At 41.4% G+C, this 18208-nt stretch overlaps 1 protein-coding gene across 9 annotated transcripts in view; it reads left to right on the top strand.

Annotated features, from left to right (window-relative positions):
* Positions 1 to 15599: 15599 nt before the first annotated feature.
* Positions 15600 to 18208, top strand: part of PKHD1 (PKHD1 ciliary IPT domain containing fibrocystin/polyductin) — a 489098-nt gene continuing 486489 nt past the window's right edge. For all 9 annotated transcript variants that reach the window (XM_011282361.4, XM_045057643.1, XM_045057638.1 and 6 more), the window contains exon 1: positions 15600 to 15764. The gene's annotated coding sequence lies outside the window, so the exon portion shown is untranslated. The remainder of the gene's footprint in view (positions 15765 to 18208) is intronic.

Raw genomic sequence — 18208 nt, 5'->3', positions numbered from 1 at the left:
TCTAGACCTAACACCCATCATTCTGGTGCCCCATATCTTCAGGGGATGGATATGGGCTACCCAGTGATGATAACTTTGCTAAGCTGCCTCAGTTTCCCCCAGTGACAGAGGACAATGTGTAGAGACACATTAGAGCCAGCACACCTTTATTTAGTCACCTCTTTGTAGAAATATACTTAAATATGTGGGGTCTCCCTGGCTTGGTGTTCCATGAGAAGACTCCTATTTGTAGAAAACAATGTTGCCATTGCCTACTTCTAGAATGTCTATAAGCTCTTGCATTGGTCCTACATGCCAGGACTTTTAAAATCAAATCTCTCTGCTCCTAGCCCATCTCATAAGTTCTTTGGTAAATAAAGGATGCATTAGCAGTTAGAAGGGTAGATGTGGACCAGTCACCTAGACTTGGGAATGATTAAACTCTATCAAACTACAGAAAAATCATTTCCTGAAATCCCAACTGGTGTTTGGAAATACATTACTTCTCTCAAGTAACATACTGGGGCTTTTGGCATTCAACTCTCTAAACCAGATAAAGTGAGAAAACATTCTCTCAATACTTCACTACAACCCTACTTCGTTTTGATGCCAGATGTGTGGATTTTCCACACATCAAGCAATTCTGTCCCACCAGCTGGGTGTCCTACAATTTAACTCATTTCTGATACAATTTACCTGGATATAGTGTCAGATCCCACATGTTAAGGGTTCAGTCCCACAGGGTTGCCCCAATGTTAGATGTTAATTGCAAATCCATGTTGTTACCTGTGCTTCTGACCAACTGGCTATAAGTCAGAATTTCCCATGATCCTTTCCTTGGGCTCAATCAATTTACTAGAGTGGCTCACAGAACTCAAGAGAAACATTTCACTTACTAGATTACCAATTCATTATAAAGGGACATAACTCAGAAGCAGTCAGGTAGAAGAAATGCATAGGGCAAGCATGTGAGAATGGGCAGGGAGCTTCCACATCCTCTCTGAGGGCTCCACTCTCCCCCACATCTCCACCAACCTGCCCCCGTATCTCCACCAACCCGGAAGCTATCTGAACTCTGTTCTTTTGGGTTTTTATGGATGCTTCATTACTTAGGCTTGTTTGATTGAATCAATGGCCATTGTGATTGAACTCAATCTCCAGCCCCTCTCCCTTTCCTAGACATCAGGAGAGTGGGGTTACAAGTTCCAACCCTCTAATCACATGGTTGGTTCCCTTGGCAACCAGCCCCCACCCTCAGGTGCTTTACAAAAGTTACCTCATTAACATAAAGTCAGATGTATTTGAAAAAAGGTTTGTTATTAATATCAAATGACCTTTATTGCTTTCATTACTGAGCAAATTCCAAGGATTTTAGGAGCTCTGTGCCAGAAATGGGAAGAAGACCAAATATATATATTTCTTGTTACAAATCACAATATTACACCAGAAATTCCCAAGAATGTTCAGAAATACTGGTTGCAAGTAAAATAAAGGATCTGTGATGAAGTATTTGTGAGATACTTGAACATCTTAAAAATTTTTTTTTATGTTTATTTTTGAAGAAGAGAGAGACAGAGCATGAGTGGGGGAGGAGCAGAAAGAGAGGGAGACACAGAATCTCTGAGCTGTCAGCACAGAGCCTGATGTGGGGCTTGGGCTCACAAACTGTGAGATCATGACCTGAGCTGACATTGGATGCTTAACAAACTGAGCCACCCAGGCACCCCATCTTAAATAGGATTCCTTTCTGCAGGACTTTTCAGAGGCTTTAATAACTCAATCTACTTCATAAATCTTTAAGGAAGGGGATAGCTCTTAGCATTTTCTAAACATATTTGTCCATAGAACTTGTGTTTTCACGGATTGCCTTTCTAAATTATTCAGTTGCACAGAATATACTTTTTAAGTCTCTTTTAAATAAAAGAAGTTGCTCTAATGCTGGTCTGTGAGGCTAATTGGTGGGAAGATATTTTGGGCCAGGTTGGGCACTGAGGTGCCTGAAATTTTACATTTTGAATGGCTATCTTTTCCTAATTGGTATTTGCTCACAGCAACCTGGTTCTGTGCTCATCTTCAAGGGCTCAACATTGCCCCCCAGTGGGCTCAGCTAGATGCTGAATTTTCCTTACAATTGTCCTAAACTTGGGATATGACCTTGACAGCTTCTACAAAACAAAATCTTTTAGAGTCACAGAAAAGACAGTACTGTTATCATAGATGATATCACTTAAAAATTTTTATGATGCAATTACGTGTGCTTGTTTTAGAATAAGAACATTAAGGTAAGGAAAATGAAGAAAATAAAAATAACCCATAATCTTACTACTCAAAAGTTAACTATTATCCTTTATATCCTTCCAGTCTTTTTTATTTATGCATCAAAAAGTCAGACTTCCCCTGCTCCTAAGCGAAAAATTTTTTTCCGGGGGTGCCTGGATGGCTTTGTCATTTAAGCACCTGACTCTTGATTTTGGTTTAGATCACGACCTCACAGTTTGTGAGATCAAGACCCACATCAGGCTTTGTGCTGACAGTGAGGACCCTGATTGGGATTCTCTCTTCTTCTTTCTGTATCCCTCCCTCGCTTGCTCTCTCTCTCTCAAGATAAATAAATAAACATTAAAAAAGATATATTTCAAGCCTCTGTGTGTGTGTGTGTGTGCATTTAAATGTCATTTGAGAACCTGCTCCTTGAATATTTTTGTTCCTTCTTAAGGAGGCAGGAAGAGAGAAAGGGTGAAATATTGAAGGAATAACTTAGGAGCTAAGTAGCCCACTATGTTTTATGGATATTGGCATCAATGTCTTTCAAGAGGAACATATGCACTTTAATGGCACCCAAAGACAACTTTCCTGGCTGCGTTAGTTTCCTGTGGCTGCTCCAGTAGTAGCACAAACCTTACAGCTTAAAACAATATGGATTTATTATCCTACAGCTCTGAGAGTCAGAAATCCAAAATCAGTCTCCTGGGCCAAAGCCAAGGTGTTAGCAGTGCTGGTCCCTTCTGGAGGTTCCGAGGGGTAACTCTGTGTCCTTGCCTTTCTTTCTTTCCTTTTTTTAAAAATGTTTATTGATTTAATTTGAGAGCAAGTGTGTGCAAGTGGGGGACAGGCAGAGAGAGAAGGAGAGAGAGAATCCCAAGCAGCCCTGAGCTGTCAGCGCAGAATCCAACAGGGGGCTGAAGTCATGAACTATGAGATGATAACCTGAGCCAAAATCAAGAGTTGGACATTTAACTGACTGAGACCCCCAGGCTCAGCTTCTAAAGGCCACCTGCATACCTCGGCTCATGGCCCCTTTCTTATGTCACATCACCTTGGCTTCCATTGTCACTTCTACTACTGATGATGATCCTCCTGTTCCTCTCTTAGGGAGAACCCTTATGATTACATTTGGCCCACATGGATAGTCCGGGATAGCCTCCCCATCTTGGGATTCTTAATCACATATGCAAAGTCCCTTTTGCTGTGTAGGGTAAGATAGTCACAGGTTCTGGGGATGAGAATGTGGTTATCTTTGGGAGGGAGGTATTTAGTCAGTCAGTCAATTCTGTCTACCATACTGGCTTTTTATTTCTTCTGCATTTTATTTGTTTTGGAATTTAAGGTAAGAATTAGATACATTTTATTTTCTGGAAGTCATGGTCTCTAAAGGCCATGGATTAATGTGGTAAATATGAAAGTTTGTCAGAGGGTGGCAGAAAGTCAAATAAAGCCCTCTTGTAGCATCTGGCTTGGCTAAAAGCCACACTTCTGGGATTGGCATAAAGGGTTTGGCCATCTATGCACAGGGTTAGGGGGAGTCAGCAATTGGGCATTCTTGGCATGGTTTAGAGCTGGATCCCAGAAGCCGTTGTGTACCATCTTTTCCATGCTGCATTTGAGAACTTAGCATCTCAGAGTGTTCCCACCATGTCTCTGGCTTGGCTATGTGCTTCCTTTGAAGTTCTATATCAGTTGTTTACAAATAATACATGCCAGGGCTCCTGAGTGGCTCAGTCGGTTAAGTATCCAACTTTGGCTCGGTCATGGTTCATGGGTTTGAGCCCTGCATGGGGCTCTGTGCTGACAGCTCAGAGCTTGGAGCCTGCTTTGGATTCTGTGTCTCCTTCTCTCTCTGCCCCTCCCCTGCTTGTGCTCTGTCTCTATCTCAAAAATAAATAAACATTAAAAAATAAGGCATGCCTAGTGCCATCAAAGTTCTGAGATGAAGGATGTGACTCACTTACAAGAACACTGGAAGTTCAGGGCAATGTTGGGGAGAGATCCTGGTTTCATTTGTCTTCCCCCACCTCTCCTCAATCCTCCCACCTTCAAGTTCATGTAAAAAATACATGAAGGCCTCAGAGAGAATAATCAAACTTCTGTCACACTTGGCACACTCTTTCCTGCTTTCCTTTAATAAGAAGGAAGAAGAAAGAAATAAGCATTTGGATAAGAGCCCAGTAGCCAAGCCAACATCAGTTCAGACTTTCTCTGAGCAGTGATACCTCCTGGGTGTCCCTCTGGGTGGTAACACTAATATTAAGTACATTCATTGGGGCTTACTCTTGACTCTGCTATGCTGGGTTTTCTCATCTTGTCCTCATGACTACCCCCTGGAGTTGGAATATAAGAATTTCCATTTCACAGATGGGGAGTCAGGGCTGCAGGGAGGTTAAGCGGTGGTTTCCCCAATTTTTCACTTCTAGGCATGCATAGAAAGTGGTAACATTTTGAACTTCACCCTGAGGTAAAATGATAGAGCTGCTCAAGGTGAAGGTGATGGGCCTTAGTCTCCAGCTGTTGAAGTACCACCCAACACCATGCTGAAGTGAGCAAGACCTCAGCACACTTCAACTTTTCCAAGACTGCAAGGCTAGGAAGTCACAGGTTGGATGCCACGTTCCTCTGATTTTTGGTTCCAGATTCCCTTTTTCTTGTAAATCTTAGGTTCTCTGGAAGCATCTCAAACTAAAATAATTGCCTTGTCTCTAACTTATCTTCTCCTTCCAGTTATCTTGCTGCCTGTCTCAGGTCAGTTTTCCAAGAATCAGAGCCTATGACATCTTTGGGCAAGGTGCTTATTGAAGAATGACCCCAGGAGATGATGTGTAAAGGAATGGGGTTGAGGGTCCTGGAAGGCAGGCAAAGACATGGTTGAGCCTGATCGCTGGGGGAGCTCTGGAGTACCACGGAGCCCTTTGTGATCCAAGGGCTCACCTTTTGAGCTCCATATCCATCAATCAATGGTTTTGATCTGTTTTGGGGTGAGGGTGTAATCTCCCAGGCATCTCAGGCAAGGTGGCTTCCAGGGCTGAGGGTGATTCTCCGGAAATGGGCAGAGCTACAAGGGAAACTGCACTCACGGTAGCTGGGATATAGGTACACCAACCTGGTGAAGGGGTTCTGAGCTGGACACCAATAGCCTCCACCACACATCTTAGTCATCATACTGCCATTTGTCCAGCTCCCCATTGGTCCAGCAGCCCAAACTAGACACCCCAGACTCATCTTTGCTATCTCTTTCTGTTACATTATGCATTGGCCAAGTTCTCCTGAATTTGTATCAGAAATTCCTTTCAAACTTGTTCTCCTCTGGCTGCTGCTGGAGTTCAGGCAACCATGATTTTCCTATTCACCCATTTTCCTCGAATTATTCCCAAGGGCTCATCACATCTCTTCCAGCATCCAATTTCCACTCTGCCAATCTACCCAGCTGCCGGTTATCCTTTGTGTCTGTTGATGTCATTTGGTGGCCTGGAAAGCATCGGCATCTTTCCAAAGCCCATACAGGTAAAAGGATTGTTTCTGTAGCATGGCCAAAAATACTTTTCACAAGTTGGCCCATCTTACCCATCTATCTGTATCTCTTTCAATCTCCTAAGGCACCTCTGAGTCACACAGAGGTGCTCATCTTCCCCAGACACCTGCTAAATTTTTGTTGGATGAATTAATGAATGAAGAGTGATGGTTTTGTACAGAGGTTCACATTTCAGGTTAATATGAATAATTTCCCTGTTTCTGAGGACTGTCTACAAACCAGGAAACCACTCCTGGAAACTCCGCTTTTAATTCCAGGTTTGAAACATGTTACCACGGCATGGACTCCACTTTCCCATATATTCCATTTATTTTAACTTAAACAAATCCATGAGTGTCTTATAGGATTAAGAGTTATTTGCTTGCTTGCTTTTTAAATATGAAAAAGTTGGATATTATAATGATCATAATCTGGTCTGTTTTGTAAATATTTTTTAAAAAATTTAATGTTTATTTATTTTTGAGAGAGAGAGAGGGAGACATAGAATCTGAAGCAGGCTCCAGGCTCTGAGCTGTCAGCATAGAGCCTGACTTGTGGCTCAAACCCACAAGCATTGGGATCATGACCTGAGCTGAAGTCAGATGCTTAATCAACTCAGTCACCCAGGGGCCCTAGAATCTGTCCTATTTTGAATCTGCCCAGGCTCTGCTTCTATATTTTGCTCAACTTACATTGGGGATCCAAACTGGGGTATCAATGTCTAAATTGAAAAGATATGGAGAAATCATCTATGTCTCAAGGAGATGCTACTGGTATATACAGGTAATAACAACATAAAGAGCTAAGTATAACTATTTCCCTGCAGTTTGGCCAGGAGTGGGTGTCCTGGCTGAGGACACAGGGTGCAAGGGTAAGACGAGAGTCGGAGACGCTGCCCAAAGGTAAGTGTGGGTCCAGTGGCACACTAGCCACCTAAATGTGTGTGTGTGAGTGGGGAGAGGGGCAGAGAGTGAGGGAGAGAATCCAAGCAGGCTCAGCACAGAGCCCGATGTGGGGCTTGATCTCACAAACTGTGAGATCATGACCAGAGCTGAAACCAAGAGTAGGATGCTCAATCAACTGAGCCAACCAGGCGACCCTCTTTTTTTCAATGATCTTTTTCTCCTTATATCAACCTACTCTTTAGAAATGTAATATAAGTTAATTTTTTTCATACACAAAGATCATTTGTTTCTTTTTGCTGTACATATACCTGTAATGTTCATGGCAGTTTGGCTCTTGGATGTGACCACAGAAATGTCTGGCAAAGCATAGGACTGTGGTTTGGATCTCCACACCATACCAATAAACATTAGTGCCCCTACGTGTAAACCATGCATTGCAGCCTTTCCCCGAAACCAGCTGACTGTGCCCTAGATCTTCAGCTTTATTTTGCTTTGTTTCTCAGTAGGTAGCTTTCAACTGTACTTTTCTATTTCTGTTCCTGTTCAAAGAAACAGTCTTTCCCCTCTCTCCAGCTGTAGAAATCTCACCCATCCTTCCACATCCCACGTAGATGTCAGCTGCTCCAAAGACCTCCCTACTTATATCAGAATAAAGTGATTACTCTGGATTTATCCCTTATTCCTCTTCTATGGCGCTTCCTGCCTTATGTTGATCTGTTTGTAAGTGTTCTATTTTTTTTTTTTCGAGTAGATTAAAAACTTCTAGAGGGCAAAGGTTACGTCATAGTCCTCACAGAGTTTAGGAAAACATCACAGGTACTCAATGGACATTTGCTTTTTTGCTTGATGGGATCGAATTAGAGTCTGAGGTTCTGATTTTCCACCTCCTAATTTAGTTTCTTCACCAAGTGAGAAACCAGTGAATGCAATTAATGACAGCACATTTTCATTGTTGTCAGTTCTTTAGGACTGTTGTTGGTGTCTGTCTGCGTTGGTGATATTCCTGGGGGCCAAGTTTCTTTCTAACTTTTGCCAGGTCAGCCCTCTTACTTTGCCAGGTCAGTCCTAAGCCTACTTCATGGCATTGATGCCTATTCAAGTCCTAAGCCTACTTCATGGCATTCGTGCCTATTCAGCCTTCACAGAAGAATGTGTATACCAATTACACAATGTGGGGAAACACATTAGAGTCTGTGATCCAGGGATTTTGGTTTCTAGTCCTTATTCTACATTAATTAACTGTGACTTTGGAAGAGCTTCCTTGATATTTCTGGGAGTCACAATAAGTGGGTCGCAATAACCCATAGGACTGTAGTAAGGATTATGAGAGTTAACGTGTGGGGGAAAAATATCTTAAAAAAGTAAAAAACAAGAGTAATACAAGGTTTTATTTTAGGATGTGAATGTTCCCAGCATGATGTATCTCAGTGCCTCAGACACAGTCAACGTAGCAAATGTGTTGCTGTAAGTCTTGTTCATGGTTTGTAACTTTATTAATTTATCAATCCATCCATCCATCCATCCATCCATCATTTCCTTTGTTGAATGTCTATAGTGTGTCAGATACGATGTACCAAAATAAAAGGGGTCACTCCACATATGGTGAGACTGGATGCCCCACCTGTGAAAGTCTGGCTGGCATTCAGACAAGTGTTCATGGACGGTAGTACTGTCCCAGGCAAGTTACCAAAGTTCAGGGTAAAACATGGTTCAGAAACTCGATTGGCCAGCGTACCAAGGAAGCTCTATGTCTCAGATGAGTTTTCCTTCACCAAATCCTAAGCGACTGCTATGTTATCCTCCAATGCTCATTGATTTACTTGTGATATGGCAAATCCCGGCTGGTGTAGCTCTCTCTCTCTCCCAAATCCTGGGTGGTGTAGCACCTGTACCTGCAAGATGCTTGCTTAGTGGCATGGAATCAGATCTGGGGGCTGGTTATAGGGTTTGAGTGTTTAAGGGCATCTGGTACATACCTGATGCAACCTTCTCCACACAAGGTGGAACTCATTGAGATGGACTAGATTTTTTTTTTTAAATAAACTTTTATTTTGAAATAGTTTAAAATGCAAGAAATTCTGAAAATCAGGGTTCCGGTGTACCCTTCATCCAGCTTTCCCTAACTGTAACATCATACATAACTATAGAACCTTTATAAAACTAGGAAATTGACATTGATAGGATACTATTGACATAATTGATATATTGACATCTATTGACAATCTATTGACATTGATATAATACTGTATTAACTTCAGCTGCACACTTTATTCACATTTAACCTGGACTGGATTTGTTTTAACAAATAGAAATAAGCTGCAAGCTATGAGATTTGCCTGAAGTGTTATTAAAAAACAACAAAAAAGATTTGATGAGCTTGATTGAAGGCAGTGACTAGAGAAAAAGAAACCCATTTCACCTACATCAATAATGATGCATACAGAGTTTAATACATCAGTAATAATTATTTAAATATTATTGGATTAAGTGCTACAATGAAGAAATAAAGATTTAATAAGTGTATATAATGAGGGGATCTCCTCAAGTCTCAGAGGAAATTTCTCTGTGGGATAGTCATTTGGAGATCTCAGGATGAGTAGGAATTAACAACTGCGTAAGGAGTGTGGGACAGTTCTTAGTTCAGAGCTTAGAGGATCACATGAGTGTTTATCCCTGGACTCACCTATTTCCAACTTTTAGGGCTGATTCTGGTTACCACCGCTGCATAAGAAACCACCCTACCATTGGTGGCATTGGCAGCCATTTTATTATATTCATAGATTCTGTGGATCAAGACTTTGGAAAGGGCATAGCAGGGAAGGCTTGTCTCTAATACATGATTTTTGAGACCTCAGATAGGAAGACACATGGTAGTGACTGGACGACTGGGGTCTGGAATGGTATGAAGGACCATTCACTCATGGGTGTGGTGTCTGAGGTTGCTAACTGGAGTACTGATGGGAGGTGTCTCTATGTGGCTTGGCTTCCTACGACCTGGCCAGGGTAGTTCGATTTCTGCTGGGGTGACTCAGAGCTCCGAGCATAAGTGTTCCAATACATGAGGCAAAACTGCATTGAGTTTTCTGACTTAGCCTTGTAAGTCAGGCAGCATCATTTCTGATACCGTCTGTTAGTTTTCAGTGAGTAACAAGCCCATCCAGCTTCAAGAGGAGGGAGACATGGGCTCTCCTTCCAGTGAGATAGCTGACAAAGAATTTGTCATTTGACCATTTTTAAAAAATTGCCACGTTCCATTATCTTCACAAATAGGCCATCTGAATGGTTTTCTTTAGATACATGAATAGCCTTAAGTCTTACTGAGTAATTTCATGCATTAACTTACTGTGAAATCTTCATTGTTTAATTCTGAAGGCAGTCTTATCTCTAGACTTTTAGAATCCCCTCCTTTTTATCACCTATATGTCCCTCATATCAGGTATCATACTCTGTGCTATTTTATCAGCTGTGCAACATTTGCCAGAGAAGGGGCAAACACTTTTTCCATTTTTAAAACAATTTCCTCTGAGATATAGAACTTGACTGTATCATAATATTCTGCTGCTAAAGCAAGCATTCAACTGGGCTGCAGAAATGTATGACTTCACTGTCAGTCATAATTTTAAAACTAAGTGTGAGATATACTTCTGAAATCTCAGCTGGGCTTCTGGACTCAGAGAGTAACATGGTATCAAACTGGAAAAAAATTAATTGCTTTTGTGTTGTTACTCCCTGCTGGTATGATTTATTTTAAATTCTGCTGAACCCCCAGAGAAGGAGCTTTACTGTAATTCAGAAACTGACATATGCTGTTTTGCCCACATCTCTCACAGATGCTCCAAATTCAGAGCAAAGGATCATTCTGCCATCTGAAAGACATTGGATATTGCAACATCTATTTTATCTGACATGACAAGCATCGAGTTACTCCACATAAGTGAATTTTATGAGCAACTGAAGTCTACCCCCTTTGAGTGCCAATGTGTTTCATAAAATGTTTAGTTTTTTTAGAATAAGATCTAACATGTATTATACTATTTCCCTGTTTTCTTGGAGGATGGTCAACCATTTTGGGACTTGTCCTGTGTCAGTTAGCAATGAAAGTATCCTTGGAAAAGTTCTTCCTAGTCAGGGTAAATTGGGAGAGGTGGCTATTCTACACTTCGATATGAACTTGATTTTTTTTTTTCTTTCTTTCTTTCTTTCTTTCTTTCTTTCTTTCTTTCTTTCTTTCTTTCTTTCTTTCTTTCTTTCTTTCTTCCTTCCTTCCTTCCTTCCTTCCTTCCTTCCTTCCTTCTTTCTGTTTATTTAGTGTTGAGAGAGAGAGAGAGAGAGAGAGCAAGCATGGGAGGGTTAGAGAGAGAGAGAGAGAGACACAGAATCCAAAGCAGGCTCAGGCTCTAAGCTGTCAGCACAGAGCCTGATTGCGGGGCTGGAACTCACTGACCACAAGATTATGACCTGAGCTGAAGGACGCTTAGCCAACTGAGCCATCCAGGTGCCCCAATTTCACCGCTTTCTGATTGCTCTGTTTTGTTGGTATGAGCCCAGCTGTGTTGAATGTTGTAATCCAATGGTGCCCTCGGGATGATTGAGGCATATAGCACCATGTCGCTCCAGACACTATGATGTTAGAGTTGCTAGTCAGCTCTACTTGTCTGAGTGAGGAACTACCTACAGTTCAATGTTACTCCCAAGTGTGCAGGTTTTGTAAATTGTTTTCATCTGTGACCCCCAGGGGCCTTGTTGGTTTTCAGGACTCATGTCAAAATGATGAAGGTCACCACAGTTTAGCTTCTGGATAAGTGGGGTCATTATTACCAAAATAATTTAATGAGCAAAACTGATTCAGGACAGAGGCAGTAATGACAAATTACTTCTGAGTAATTTTATTTAGTGGGAAAGAAAACTTGTCTAAAGAAATTATGAAGCATGCATTTCATCCATAGCTTAGACCCTCTGGTAGAGCAGATTTGTTTCCCTGCCAAATCTGAGTGCAGGTATCCATTGTCTTAGGGATTTCAATTTAATTAGGAGTATGATATTAAACCAGAGAGAATATCACTGCTTTAGTTTTGTTTCTCCATGCAAAAGGATTACTAGGAATCCTTGAGAAGGAAGGAGGACCAGCTGGGTCTATATTATACAGGTGAAAGGGGAATTGCCTGGCGAGGATTCTGACAGCACAGAAGCAGCATACATGGGCCCATACATGGGCCATAGCTCCATGGCTGGTCACACAGGACGTGGTCTCTGTAGAATGAGAGCTTCAGGGATCCTCCTTCTCATCTTACTTCATCTAAGTAAGAGGAAGTTCTCACTTAAACAAAGGGGTGGTATTAATGTCCTGCTCCAAGGTCTGCCTCTGCCTTCTATCAGAAATATGTCTATAATTTGAAGAGCATACAAAAAAATTTGATGGAGAGAAAGCAAAAAAGCAAAATGCATTGAGCCTTCTGAGTTTCCATTTAAAACCTAGTTTTGGCTTACATGGTCTTCATCTACTCGGTGTTCTTTCTCAGATGGATGTCCAAGATATATAAGGTACAGCGTAAAATGCTCTGGGGTACAGAGAAGTAAAGATAATTCTTTTCCTTAAGAAATGCAGCATCTATGGGAGCCTGGGTGGCTCAGTCAGTTAAGCATCTGACTCTTGATTTTGGCTCAGGTCATGATCTCATGGTTTGTCAGTTCAAGCCCCACGTTGGGCTCTTACAGCACCAAGCCTACTTGAGACTCTTTCCCTCCCTCTCTCTCTACTTCTCCCCTGCTTGCACTCTCTCTCTCTCAAAATAAATAAATAAATTAAAAACAAAAAAGAGAGATGCAGCATCCAGTTTGGAAATGACATGTATAACTCAAATGATGCCAGGCATTACCAGCCTGTATTTATTCATGAGGTCACATTTACAATAGCATCCAATTTTTTAAAAATATACTTTATTATCAAATTGGTTTCTATACAACACCCAGTGCTCATCCCAACAAGTGCCTTCCTCAATGCCCATCACCCATTTTCCCCTCTCCCTCACCCCCCATCAACCCTCAGTTTGTTCTCAGTATTTAAGAGTCTCTTATGGTTTGCCTCCCTCCCTGTCTGTAACTTTTTTTTCCTCCTTCCCCTCCCCCATGGTCTTCTGTTGTTTCTTAAGATCCACATATGAGTGAAAACATATAGTATCTGTCTTTCTCTGACTGACTTATTTCACTTAGCACAATACCCTCCAGTTTTTGATGACTTAGAACTCTACATTTTCTCATTTGGGAACTTAGCTGTGTCTTAGAGTGTCTGTATCAGTTAGGGTTCCAGTAGGAAGCAGATGGAACATTCGGGCTGAAAAATTAATAAAGGGACTATTCTAAGAGTTGTGGCCAAGGTTTAGGAAAAGCAGAAAGGGGTGGCGTGGTACATGCAAGGGAGAAATGCCGAAGAGAGAAAATGGGGATGAACTGGGAAGGCTGGGAGAGCTCTCAGACTAACCCCAAGTGAAGGAGAAGTCAGTAGAAGCATCCTAGGATACTATGTAGTCTAAGGAAGGTTCTGCAAGTTTGTTGGGGAGTCTTCAAGCTGAAGTCTTCATGAGAGGAGTCCTGTGTCTTACTATTCGTGTCCTATTCACTCCTTAGTTGAGAGCAGCCTGTAGAGTATGGCCTAGGCCAAATGTGGTGATGAACTTCAGAGCACAACAGCTAGACCCTTATTGATTCTGCTTTCCATAATTGGGGATCTGTTAGGTGTATTCCCATACATCTCCCTCCCCCCTTTTCCCAAAGGTGCTAGTCCCCAGGAATTCAGAGTGGTGTTAGAATCCAAGAGAAAAAGGGTCAGAGAATAACTTTCTCCTTTGTTCTCCCTGAGTTTGCTTCATAGGCTCCAGCAATAATTTTTGTGCCAAGATTTCATGTACTCTCATAGAAATAGCTTCCTGTGGAATAGTGTCAATGTCTGGGGGTGGGCATGGCTGCCTGTGTTGTGGTGGTGGTGGGGAACTGTGGTCAGACTTCCTTCTGAGGAGCATTTGTCTTTATCATTGAGTCAGAGACCTGAATTCAAGACTTTATTTAGGTTTTCTATATGAGAGGGAATTTGGAGTATGATTAGATATCTGGAGGTCAAACTTAGATCTGTACCTATCTTTGGGGGTCTTGAGGTGGATGAGGGGAAGGTGGATGAAGGGGATGAGGTGGAAAACGGGAATACTTGAGGCTCCCCAAGCTTCCAGGTGACATACCATTCCCTGTAGAGTTCTACAACTTCTCCTTTTAGGCCTTGGAGCAGTAAGTGGCTCATTCCTTTTTCATTTCTTTAACAATAGAGCTTGATCACCTACCAAGAAGTTCCTAGAGCACAGAAGCCAAACCCATTAGGATTCTTTTGGTCAAGAACAAAGAGACAAATCTACCCATAAGAAAATTGGGGTGCTTTTGGATAAAATCTTGACAGCTAGGCTGGCAAAAAGAATTATAAATATCCATTATATAAGTATCCATTATATGCTATTTACTCAAGGATGGATGAGATTGAGTTCTGGAAACCTTTGGCTTAAGTAACAAGAAATAAAACATGAGCTACGTCTTTATCAGGAGACTTGACTACACTATAACAATATAATCTGATCATGTTTCTGTCCCCCTTCCAGACAACAAGCACTGTGCTATATTTTTAAAAAATAATGTTGAATCAGCTAAGTGATTCATGAATATGATTTCCTTTACAAAAATAAAAAAATACCAATAATTTTAAAATCACCTTTGATTATCTTCCCATACCTGGTCTGTCCTTTCCTCCCCACTACTTATACACCAGGCACACAAGTGTGGCTCGGACGGTGCTTGTTGACCTGTGTTGGGGGGGATCCAGGTGGAAACTGAGGTTCAGCAGGCAGGCAGGCAGGCAGGCAGCATGGCAGAGTGGTTGATTCTGTACCTGCCCAGCCTGGTCAGGCACCCTGTTTCTACACTGGTGGCTACAGCATGAAGAAGAGCATCTTGCGTGTTGCTGGTGGCAAGGTCTGATACACACAGATTTGGTATGACCTCCAGTACTTTTTAAAGGATAGGTTCACTATTATCATCAGAGTTGTGCTGTATCTCCATGTATTAAATCTGGTCTTATTGAGGTTACTTCCTACGTCTGCTGATAGTCCTTTGAGGTGGACACTCAGGGCTATCAATTTCTACTGGAAAGGCTCCTCTCCCAGTGGAAAGGGTGGGAAAAGATGAGAATTACTTCTGGTCAGGAACCACTGGGCATAGACTGACATGATCAGAAAGCTGGTGATGTAAATTGGAATGGATGATGAGACAGAGACAAAGAAGTCAGACATGAACCAATGGAAAAGGTGGCTGGTGTTGACTTTCTGGGTCTGCTTGATCTCTGATTATCAAGAGAGTCAAACCAATGACTGAGACCCATGGTCTAGGTCCTACTAGAAGGTGATGAGTAAAAGTCAAGGACCTCTTCTTGGTCAAGAAAGCAAGGTCAGGAGGGAGGGAAGAAAGTAAAAAAACAAAGAGGGCTAGTGGGCTTTTTCTTAGCAAGACTTTGAAGAAGTCACTTCCTTTCTCTGCTTCTTTAGACCCACCCCTGTAGTGAGAGTATCAGCCCAGAACTTACCAGTCATTCTTGTTAATGAAGAGACCAGTCATGAATGGGGACCAGCTTTCCAGTGGCCCTTTGTCCTGGGCCTTGTGTTTGGTCACTGACTTATTGGCAAATTCTTTCAATCACTGAATGCCTGTTTGTCTCACAGGGGGACCTTTACTTAAAATTCTTGTTTGGGCACATGCAGTAAGTGGAGAAAAATGTAAGACATTCTTTCTTTGGTCATTAATAAAAGACCCAGAGGAAAAAGCCTAAGTAGCTTTTGTTAATCATTAAACTTGCCCTATGGTCAGCTCTGAACTTCTACTTTGGCGCATGTTTGGCCAGAACACAAACAAGTTAGGTGAGTTACAGTCCAACATGAGTGAGTTACCTGCTAAGGGCTGGACTCTAACCAGATAACACAGCCATCGGTGCTTGTCAAGAAAGAAACAAGATCATTTAGAAAGGAAAGATAATTTCTCCCTTGAGTCACAACGGGACAGGAACAGAAAAGGTACCGTTTGATTCAGAAATGTCTCTGCCCTCTCTTTTCTAGGTATTATACCCCTTGCCAATGTTGTGGTGAACAAAAGGAAATGGACGGTCTGTATTAGCAACCTTGCCACTCTGTCTCTGAATTCTCAGGGAGGGGAAGCTTATTGGGGAGGGAGGAAAAGAGGAAGCAGAGGAATGAGAGCAGAGAGAGGCAGGAGGTGAGAGGAGACTTGACCAAATGCACACCACCCTCCTCTGGTTGGAAATTCTCTGGTTAAAAGAATTAAGTGGAGGCTGAGTTTATCCTTAGGAAGAATTAGTGGATTAATCATGTTAAGAAAAAGTATACTTATTGATTCGATTGCTCTATTCTAGAGGAAACGGTGCAGGTCTGAGCATAGAATTTTAAGAAAACCAACGTGTAAGTAAATATTTACTTACATTGTCTCAAGCTGGGGAGCAAGCATTGAAATGAAATATTAAAATCATGCAGCCAGACTGAAAATTGACTCTTCTGTGTTGAGGATATTCTGTAGGGTGTAACAAGCAAGTCAAATCCTGTTCTTTGGATGGAGTAGCAAATACTCTTGGGTACCTTTCCCTATGCAGTAGATGTATTTTGGAAAATTGAATGTTTTAAAATTGAATCTTCTTCCAAATAGATGTAAAAATGTAAAGAATTTTGCAACTTACAGGAAAAAATGTTGAATCCACTGAGACATGACAGATCTCCTTTCATAAATGCAAGTGGCTTCCATCCCTACTTCATCTGCTAAGGACTTGAAGGCATATACTCAGATTGTCTCTGTTTCCTGAGCTCCTAGCACAGGGCCCCGCATGTACTAGGAATATAATAAATGTTTGTGGATGATTTTATAGATAGATAGATCTATAAATAGATCTATAAATAGATGATTTTATATATTGGATTATCTTAATCAAGACATACCTATAAGATACTTTATTCTAAGTTTCATGCGGATATTCTTTTTTCTGGGAGTTTATTATGGCTTTTATATTTTCTGAAATGACGTAAGTATTTTTGCTAGTCTGTTTTCTTAAAAATATAAATTAAATGTGTATTTAGTGATATATACATATACTTAATTCTGTAAATTTTGTAACTCTTATTATTATTTAAAAAAATTTACTTTAATTCCATATAGCTAGCATGCAGTGTTATATTAGTTTTAGGAATATAACATAGTGAGTCAACAATTCTATAGATTACTTAGTGCTCATCAAGATGAGTGCACTCTTAATCCCTATCACCTATTTTATCCATTCCCTCACCCATCTCCCCTCTGGTAAAGATCAGTTTGTTGCCTATAGTTAAGAGTCTTTTCTTTGGTTTGCCTAATTTTTTTGCCTTTGTGCATTTGTTTTGTTTCTTAAATTCCACGTATGAATGAAATCATATGGTATTTGTCTTTCCCTGACTGGCTTATTTTGCTTAGCATTAATGGATGGATCTACTCTCTAGATCCATCCATGTTGTTGTCAATGGCAAGATTTCATTCTTTTTTATGGTTGAGTAATATTCCATTGTATACGTGTATATACCAATCTTCTTGATCCATTCATCTTTGGAGGGACACTTGGGCTGCTTCCATATTTTGGCCATTGTAAGTAATGCTGCAATAAACATAGGGGTGCATATATCCTTTCGAATTAGTGCTTTTGTATTCTTTGGGTAAAAGCCCAGTAGAAGTTTTTAACTTTTAGAACATTTCATAGCCAGTATTTTTCAAAGAATTTTGTCTGTGCCCTCTGACTTGGGGGTACCCGGGAGGAGCTCGGCAGCTTCTCCAGAACAGGCATCAGGACATTATCCAAGGCATTTGGCTCTTTAGCTGAGCTTCCATAGATTCTGCTCATCTCTCATGTGTGAAAGTCATTTCCTTCAGGTTAGATAAACCAGGCATAGAGTTTTTAAATATATATTCACCGATTAGAATTTACTAAATACTGTGTGGGACCTTTGCACAGAGATGGTTGTAGAAATAGAAGACCAGGCTCTGGACTTGAGGAACAGATAATTTAAAAGAATAAGCATATATGCACTATGTGGTCCAGGCTGCTCAGGACATAAGGTTCAGAGAGGAAAGGGCAACAAGAACTGGAATGGCTGGATGTTGGAGGAGGTCATTGAGATGACATGACCACTGGTTAACCAGAGCTGGACACGGACAATCAGAGCCTCCTCACCCTCTCCCCTGTCCCCCTGTTTCCACAGCATGAGATGTTTTAGAGGAGACAGCTCTGAGATAGTGATGTGTTGTTGAGACTATCTGGACAGTATGTGTGACTAAGCTCGGTTAAACCCTGTATTTGGACTTTTAAGATTCTGCAGGCAGGGGTGGAGATCTACTCCTCTTGAGGCTGCTCAAGACAAGCCTCATATGTAGATTCCCTTGCTTCCTAAACCTGCTGTCTCCCATGTGAAGTGGCCTGCCTCTTTCT

Source organism: Felis catus, chromosome B2 (genome assembly GCF_018350175.1).
Source record: "Felis catus isolate Fca126 chromosome B2, F.catus_Fca126_mat1.0, whole genome shotgun sequence".
NCBI classification, from domain to species: domain Eukaryota; kingdom Metazoa; phylum Chordata; class Mammalia; order Carnivora; family Felidae; genus Felis; species Felis catus.
This window is presented reverse-complemented; position numbering and strand designations above follow the sequence as displayed.